A 9,558-nucleotide genomic window follows, 5' to 3' on the forward strand; every position below is an offset into this window, starting at 1 on the left:
GCTGATCTTCAAATCCTGCTGGTTTTGCTTTCTGAGCTGCTAAGGTGACTGCACATTCTTGGCAGTTGAAAATGAGGCTTGCTCTGGTTTTCCAACAACAACCAAAGCACAGAAGCTATACTCCATCTTAATTTCATGATATGACTTGAGAGATGGGATGGTACATAGTATCACAGTTAGCAATTGGTATGGAAAAAATTAAACACCAAAACCAATTTTTTTAAAGATTTATTTTTATTATTATTATTTTTTTATTGGAAAGGCAGATATACAGAGAGGAGAGACAGAGAGGAAGATCTTTCGTCCGATGATTCACTCCCCAAGTGAGCGCAATGGCCGATGCTATGCCAGTCCAAAGCCAGGAGCCTCTTCCGGGTCTCCCGCGTGGGTGCAGGGTCCCAAAGCTTTGGGCCATTCTTGACTGCTTTCCCGGGCCACAGGCAGGGAGCTGGAAGGGAAGCGGGGCTGCCGGGATAGAACTGGCGCCCATATGGGATCCCAGGCGAGCAAGGCGAGGACCTTAACCACTGTGCCACCACGCCGGGCCCAAAACCAATTTTAAAATAAACTGGCTTACTATAGAAAGGATTTTACTTTGGCAAAATGTCATAGTAGTTCCAGGCCCAATCATACTTTTTTAGGGGTATTATAACATCATGGGGCTACTAATGATTTATAACTTCAAAGAAAAAATAGATTTCATGTAAAAAGAAATAAAAGAATTTTAAATGGATAATTTATTATGGTAGGCATTAGCTCAGGAGATATTTTTACTCAGAATATTGATGTATTTCATTTTTTCAAATACTAGAGATGAGTAACAGATTTTGTCTATATATCTTACAAAAAATAACATATCCTCATGAAACTCCAGCAAGTGCATCATGATTATTCCTGACTTAATACAGCTATTTTATTGACTTTCTCATAAAATTTCTTCAAAGTCCTACATTATGTGCTTCATATTGGACTGTTAGCCACCATATTCTTCAGTCATTATAAAAAGAATCTTATCTAATACTTTCCTCTAAGCTCTAAAAGAAACAATCAGCATTTGCTTTACAGTATATTTTTCCTCTGTAAACTATAACTTTTGCCACATCTCTTTAAATGACTTTCATTTTATTGCACTGCACATGTAAGATTATATTCTTGGTATGTACTTCCTTATCTCATTTGATTTGGTTTTAATTCCTATAACATCCAGCAAAAGCTCATGTGATTTTGCAATTTGAAACAGTGGTTGCATGCTGAGAATAATTAGCTTCACCAAGGCAGAACAAATGATTTCTTTGCAAAACACCAAGTCTGTGTTTCAACAAAGATAATAGCAGAATATCCAAGTTACTTTAGATATTCCAATATAGCGGTTACTTTGCATTTAATTGAATTTTGTAATCTTAATTCCCTAATGACTACAGTAGTCCAGAGATTATCCACAAAGAATGTTGGTTCTGAAATCTGGAAGTAGAGAGACTTTCATTTGCTATTTGGTGCCTTTGATTTGTCAATTTTCATTAAAACATTTGTTAAATGGATATTTCATCAAATATTAATTTTTGAACAAAATTTAGATAAAACATAATTTTTGACTCTAGCTACTAAAGGGGTAATGAACTATCCTTCTGGACCAACACATCTTGAAATTTTGTAGATATATTATTATTTTAACGGAGGGGCATTTATAAGAATTCAACTAAAACATTTTTCTAGCACTTATTTGTAGTGAGGTGACATAAATATAGATATCAAATACCACAAATTGATTTATACTGAAGAGAAGTCACTAATAAAGACAGCATTATTATTTCTTATAAGAGACTAATCTTCAAAATGTACTATATACATGTAGTATACCACAGCTACATGTATCCAGTACATGTGGATCTGCACTAAAAAGTTCACTTAATTGCACATGTTTAAGCCAAGATTCTTGTTGAGTTAATGACCGTTGCAACACCCTGTGTGAAAACATTACTATTGGGCCCGGCGCAATAGCGGAGCAGTTGGTTCTAATCCCGGCGGCCCGGCTTCCCATCCAGCTCCCTGCTTGTGGCCTGGGAAAGCCTTGGGACCTTGCACCCATGTGGGAGACCCGGAGAAGGCTCCTGTCTTCGGATTGGCTCAGCTCCAGCCGTTGCGGCTGTTTGGGGAGTGAATCATTGGACGAAAAATCTTCCCCTCTCCCCCCCCCATCTCTCCTCTCTGTATATCCACCTTTCTAATAAAAAAATAAATAAATCTTTAAAAAAAAACATTACTATCACTTACTGTCCAATAAGGTCATGAGTGTGCACCACTGCCTTCCTTCCTTTAGCCCCACATAGTTGCAGGAAGCTTAGGCTGTCACAGTGGCTTGAATCACACCGACTCTTCTAGCATCTTACAATTCCAGACACCACTGGTTTGATGAACCTCATCCCATGCAAGTCTTCTTCAACTTCCCTGAGTTTAATGCCACAGATAACGTTCTAAAGAGTCTCAGAAATCCTCAGGTAAACGTAGCTTTCAGAGGTAAAGTCCTTATCAAATTATCTTTCATTCTGTAACTTGAATTCTGGATGTGTCGACAAGTTCATTATTTTATTCTTTCAGGTTTGCTGAAAAATCTAAATGATCTAAAAAGTTTTCCTCATATTCTCACCCTGAGATCACTAAACAGTCACTATTTTTGGGAAAGTGAATTTTGGAACCCTGAACTCTCAGCACAATTTTGAGAATGCAATGATCTAAATGGACAGATGGCTCCTCACAGCAGCCTGGCCACCAAATGAAATGAAAACAACAAAAAAAATCCTGAAGATTACTGAAAGATTGAAAAATAAAATTTAACAAATCTTGATTTCAAAGAGCATGAGATAGTTTGCCAATCAATGTAGCTTTAACTTCTAAATAGATTATTTATCTAATGATATGTTATTTATACCCCAAGCATACATAGAAGTATCCAAATTAATTTACTGAGAAAATGACATCAATTTATCCAGATGAATAACAGAGTGTTCTATCACGAAATATTTAAAAAATTAGTTCATTTTCACAGCAGTTTAGAGATGTAATTGCAAAGCTCATTCTCTCCTGATAACCACTTCCAAGTTCATTTCCCTTTTTCTTTGACATGCATCTGAATTTGATTTTTCTTGCATTGCTAAATTCCATTGCTACCTGCATTGATTAGCTCAAGTTCCAAAGTCTAATTGTTTCATTTAACATCTGTGAATTCAAAACTAGTTTAAAAATAGGAAGATTCATTGAAATGCTGTCCTTTTACAGAAAGTGCTAATTTTCGTTGCAAATCAAGGTTAGTTACCTCAGCAACACTTTCATTTGAAAAGTTCAAAAGGAATGAGAACCTTTTAGTAGGAAATCATTGGAAAACCATGGTGACTTATTTAGAATATATCACGATGTTGCAAAAGTTTAACCATTAACTTGGAAATGGTGATACCATCACCAATTATTGAGGCTTCATATAAAACGATGATGTTTACTATGCAGAAATAGCTAAATAGAAATAGAAAATGGACTGCATATTTTCACAATGTTAAAACAATACTATTATAGCAATTCCGATGAAGGGATAAGTTATAAAATAATATATACCACCCAAGTTCACTTATAATTTATATATTACTGAGGTGTTTTATCTTTCTACCATTTGAAATTAATTAAATAAACATGTGACAGTATTAACCACCTGTCCTCCCACACTGCTTTACACTCAGAGCAGTAAATTTGTTTTAAAAAAATATAGACAAATCACCCTGATGAACAAAAGTAACACCATGAAAAATCAGCTGGCAGAGAGGGAAGGGCAACAAAGGGCTTTGCTGTTCATTGTCAGTCTTTTTGCCTTTAGCCTTCCAAACCCTGAATATCAAACAGGTTCTCTGAAGTGATGGCACCCACATTTCTTATTACTTGCTATGTCCCTAAACACCATCACTTCCCCAAAGGAAGATTTAGCTTTATATAAGCACAACATTACTTAATTTTACAAGATTATATAGCTTGTGTAAGATTTTTAGATAATTCATACTTTTTATCTTACCCAACTTATTTAAAATTTACTAGAATTAAAAAACAACATTACTAATACATAATGGAAGTTGTTTTTTTTTTCTTATTTCATTGAAATCAGTACAATAAGATACCCACAATAGTTAAAATGTAAATCAAAACTAGAATATAATTTCTTAAGAGACAAAATTTTAAATAAAATACAGGTAATTAATTTACTTGACATAGTAATGTTATTATTTAGAATCATTCCCAGAATGCAAGGATGGCTGAATGTAAAGGTTTAGATTACATTTTTATTCACATTCACAGAAAGATACATTTTATGATTAATAGGATATGCCAAAATTTGATCACATTTCCTATGAAAACTATTAAAAGGCAGCTAGAGAAATACTTCCATAAATCTATGACCCTTGCCTCAAAATAATTCCATGCTTCTTCATTCAGACATATTCTTTTGCAATTAGTGAATGAGACACAAATGTTAACACCAAAGTTTTAAAGTATTCTAATGATCAAGCAAATATAATGAGAGTAACAATAATGAAAATTCTGAGAGATAAAAATTTATTAGTGATTAAAAATTATAATCTATAGGAAACACAAAATTATTAATAGAAAAAAGTTTAATGAACAAAAGACTTCCAAAAATTAAGTATTTAAAACATAAACTTCCTTTCAAAGAGCTAAGAATAATCAATTTTAAAATGTCCTTGAAGAAACTTTTATTCATAATTAGCAAATAAGCTACACACAGAAATGTACCAAATTCCTATAAAGAAAAATTTTAATTCCCTTCAAGAAGTTTCATAAAGACTTGTCTATTTACTAAGCCACATTCTATAGGTTATTCCTTCTATCCATTAGCCCACTTTGCATTATACAATTTACTGTATGACTAAGCGACAGCATTTATATACACATAAATACTGGGCTACTTTAAAAAGTTCATGGAAATGGAATTAAAGGATGTTTATTTTGGTGCATAGGACAAGTCTTCAAAAAGTTATGAAAATATGTACTATGAAAAAGTTATGCAGGGATCTCAAAATTTTTCTACAATGGAAAACATTTTTAATTCTTATTTTTCCCCCACAAACTTCCATGCAAATGTAAAAGCGTTCAACTTGGGGTGAATATGTCCTTCCAAAAGAGTGAAAAAAACACATACACACAGCTTTGTTGTAACTTCTTATCCATCAGCAAATTACTCACCAAGAATAGGATTACAGAACATAGAAAATGGGGACTATAATCATATTGCCATTCTTCAGGAAAGTGAAATGTCAGGGGCTGGGGGGAGGAACAGTGGAACACCAGGTGCCTCTGCATGGGGCAGTAAGGAACTCAGCTGAAACACAACAGCCAGACTGCTGCACACTGAGCTGCAAAGCCTTCCGCCTTATGCCCTGAGCATGCTGGAAGCATGGTGGGTCTCTCCAAGGGGACTTGATGATTCCTATCTGACTAAGGAATTCAATCAGCAGGCTACCACAGCACCTGCCTCAAAGCTCTGATGACCAAATGAATGGAGGAATCTTAACACTCCTTGATAAACTCTTAGCAAAAGTCAGCATTTTGTACCACAAAATGTTCACTGTTTAATCACAAAAGCCAATAGTGACCTTGCCTTGATAATGTATTAAGAAATGTGGTTTTAGGCTCCACAGAACTGTGCAAAAATAAACTCCATACTTGATAACGACTTCTCCCAGTTATACTCCATGTAAATATGCACAAAAAAGGGAAATTTAGTCATCTACTTCTTAGAATTTCCCTATTCACATTTTCTAATGCCTTGACAACTGTAATTTATGGATGTAAACTCTTCAGAACTCATAGCAACTAAGCAGTTAGCAGTTGTCAAACACATCTTCCCGACTGTGATTGTGACTCCAGAGATGCTGAGGCAAAGGGCCACCTGACAAACAAACTGGCAGTTCTGTTTCTGAGTTCCTCACACTCACTAATTGGGTGATATTCTCACAAGATGCAGTGGGGGAATGTGTAGGCAAGAACATCAGATTTCGGCAACAGATTTCCAAACAGGCTTGCATCACCAATTGCCTAAGGCAAAAACTCAATCAGTGTGCCTGGGGTTGGTATCTGGTTCTTCATTTTCATGACAGTGTTTTGTTGTTTAGGATCTAAGCAAGCCAAGGAGTGAAAATTTAGGCTTGCATGCAAAAAAAGTTTTGTGCCTCGTGGACTTTTGAAACTTTTTTTAATGCCTTGCTTTACTTTTGCACTGAAGATGCACCACATTTTACAATTCCAAAAATATTCCTCATAGTAGTATCACAGAAAAAAACACATTCGAAAAGAAGAAAAAGTTGTATTTTTTTATATTACAATTATATAATAAGAAAGAGAATACAGTTGCTTATCAACTTCTTTTGGTTTTAGTTCAACCAATATTTTTTGACAAATTATACTATTTTAAATACTTATATTCCTGTTTTTTTTTTTTTCATTTAAACAGGTGTTATTCTCCTCAAAAGACCAAAAAAAAAAGAGGAAGAGGAAAGAAGAAAAACTGCCTCACATCTCATAATCATCAAATACTAGTTTTTAGCAAGTGGAGGTTCAGCTATTTGTAAGGCTGGTAAAACTAAATCCATGGTGGTTAGGCAAAACAAGATGTTGTTACAACAAAGTTGGTTTTTGCATAAGAGTTATGGCAAAAAGGTTTCATGAGCTAGAATATTTCCTGGTCCCTCTTGGAGATGGAATTAATTCCACTTCACTAATCTCCTAACATGTTTCTGAACATTCATAGGGAATTTTTATGTTAGTCTTTAGCAATTTTTAGAAGCAACGAGATTATGGCGTCTTCAAAACCGCATTTCAGATAATTTCTCAAAGATAATAAGCCAAAGGGAAACCCATCCTCGTAACTTCCTCATCACCTGTTTTAACACTTGTCAGGATCTCCAGTAACTGTCTTCTGAAAGAGGCAGGTGTGGGTGACTGTCTGTAATGTTCCAGACAACAGTGTTCTACAGTAAGGCCGAGAAGGATGAACAGGCAGTTTTGCACCCAGCCAATGCCGAACCACATGATGAATAAAACCAGAAATTTCTACCTTGGTGAAAGTTAAAGCCAAAGAACTGACTCACCGCTGGCCTACACAGTCTGCAAAGAAACACCTCTGTCACCTAAAGCCTCATTAGTGACTCATTTGTTCACACAAATACACTTAGTAAGTTATAACCTGCAAGACAAGCTTGTATGCACATGAAAAAAAATGAGTGGACATGATGATATAGGTGTTGGCAGAGCTATAGAACATATGGTACAAAAACTTTGGCAAATACACTTGAAAAATACAATGTTCAATTTTGTCCAGTTTCAACTCAATCTGAAATAACAACAGAAATACTGGTATTGTACCTGTGCTTTTCGCCTTTTTTCCAACTTTCTGGACACTTTTTTTATAAATAAGCATTGCTTTTTATTAACATAACTCTATATATTAAAACAAGGTTACTGGAAGTCAATTATATTTGCAGTAGGACAGGCTAAGTAGTCATTTTGGAGCCCACAGCCAGCATGGCAAGTGTCAGTGTGAGATCTGGCATCTCTGCTTTGGATCCAGCATTTCGTCAAAGCATACAGGGACCCAGCATGTGAGGGCCTAAGTCCCCAGGTCTCCTGTCAACTTGTAAGATACAGAAGGAGTTTCAGGCTGCTGGATTCAGCTTAGCATTTGTAGACATTTAGGGAGAGAATCAGTAGATGAAGAATTTCTTCATTCTCTCTGCCCTTCCGCCCACTGTCCCTTGGTTTATGACACTTTGCCTATCAAGTTTTAATTGCTTTTTCAATAAACATTGAAATTGCCCCCATATTTACCTAAGCTTACAAATTTATGCATGAGTGATCAATGGCAACTATATTTCAAAGTTCCTGAAATTCAGCTATAATTATATTGCATTGAAAAATTACAGTAAATCACATGTACATGTAAAACATGAACATTTGTTTAAGATTTACTGTGGAGTCACTTTTATATCTAGCAATTTTTTATAATTAGCTATCTACAAACTTTCATTGTTTGTATATGTTTACGAAACAAGAGGCCAAAAACGAAGAATGCAAGATTAAGAAATAAGTAGGATATTCTCACATGGCAAATGTCTAAGTAAAATATAGTTTATTTTTATTACATATTTCCTATACTTTGTTAAAAGTTAAATGAGAAAAGAATAATTACTAAGACATAAATATAATTTCCTCAACATTTCAAGTTTTTATCACATTCTGGAAGATCAAAAAGTACAGCTGTTTTAGTGAAAGCATTACAAGGAGAACAACTGGTAGAAAATAAAAATGAAAAACATAGAAAACAAATCATGATTAAAAGAATTAAAGAATTAGATTCTACAAAATCAGAATGTTAATGGGATGTCATATATTTATTAATGTATTTATGCACAAACCAGCCATGTTGTATAGCTGTACACACATACACACACACATACACACACACAATATGAAGACTCTTGAATATGGTCTTTAAAAACTCACATTGGGAATCACTGGCAGACTTGTCTAGGCTGACTGCTTCTCAAGGGAGAAGAGACCAGGGAAACCTATTTGGTCTGATCCAATTTAGATATGCAAATTTTATCTTGTGAGCTTGAAAGGAACATTATGGCAAAGTGTAATTTGCATTTTCAGTTGTTAAGATATAATATTCCTAATCTAATAAAAACATCCTTCCGCTGTCTACTTTAACCCTCACCACATTTTATTCTATCCATTGTTCTCTTTCAGGTTTAAACTGTACTTTTATATTTTAAACTGTCAAATAGGTTTATTAGTGTAAGACAAATATGTTACAGAAGCTATCCTCGCCACCAAAGGGGAAAAATCTTAAGTGGTAATTAGATGGTAACATATATTTTATAGGGAACAGACTGAAGCAGTCCTCGGAAGAAGGAAACAACTGAATTAATCTATGTCAAATACATTTTTTATTTATGAGTCGGATGGAAAGCTAAACTTTGGAATGAGAATTAAACTTTTCAGTTAATTATATAGCTTCATAAAAGACATGATAGTGTTTTAGCACTCTAGCTATTGAGGTTTAAAAAAAATCAGAAAGAAATAACAAGCTAAGATGTATTTACGAGTCCTGTTTTCAAAGAAGCTTTTTCATGTTTAAAACCAGTCCACACTACATTAATAATTATTTGTAGTATTTACGGATATCAGCCTGTAAGTAGAAGAAATGATATCTCCCCCCATATCAATGTTTCTATTTCTTCTTCCAATATTTCTGTCATTAGTAGGCCTATATGGAAACCATAGATAAAATCAAGCTTCATTCAGTAGAAATCACCAAACATCCATTTTAAAAGTAATATTTGCTTCTCCTATTGAATCTTATTTTTTTCTTTCATTTTCCTCTACGATTTTCAAGATGGAAAGGTAAGAGGAATAAAGTCTGAAGGAGAGTTTCTGAGGTCCGCTGCGTGATGTTTGATAGGTAGAAATGTAGGGAATAACCTAAGTTGACAAATGAATATA

This window comes from Ochotona curzoniae, unplaced genomic scaffold, assembly GCF_017591425.1.
Source record: "Ochotona curzoniae isolate NIBS_2020 unplaced genomic scaffold, NIBS_Ocur_1.0 scaffold_3835, whole genome shotgun sequence".
In the NCBI taxonomy this organism is placed as follows: domain Eukaryota; kingdom Metazoa; phylum Chordata; class Mammalia; order Lagomorpha; family Ochotonidae; genus Ochotona; species Ochotona curzoniae.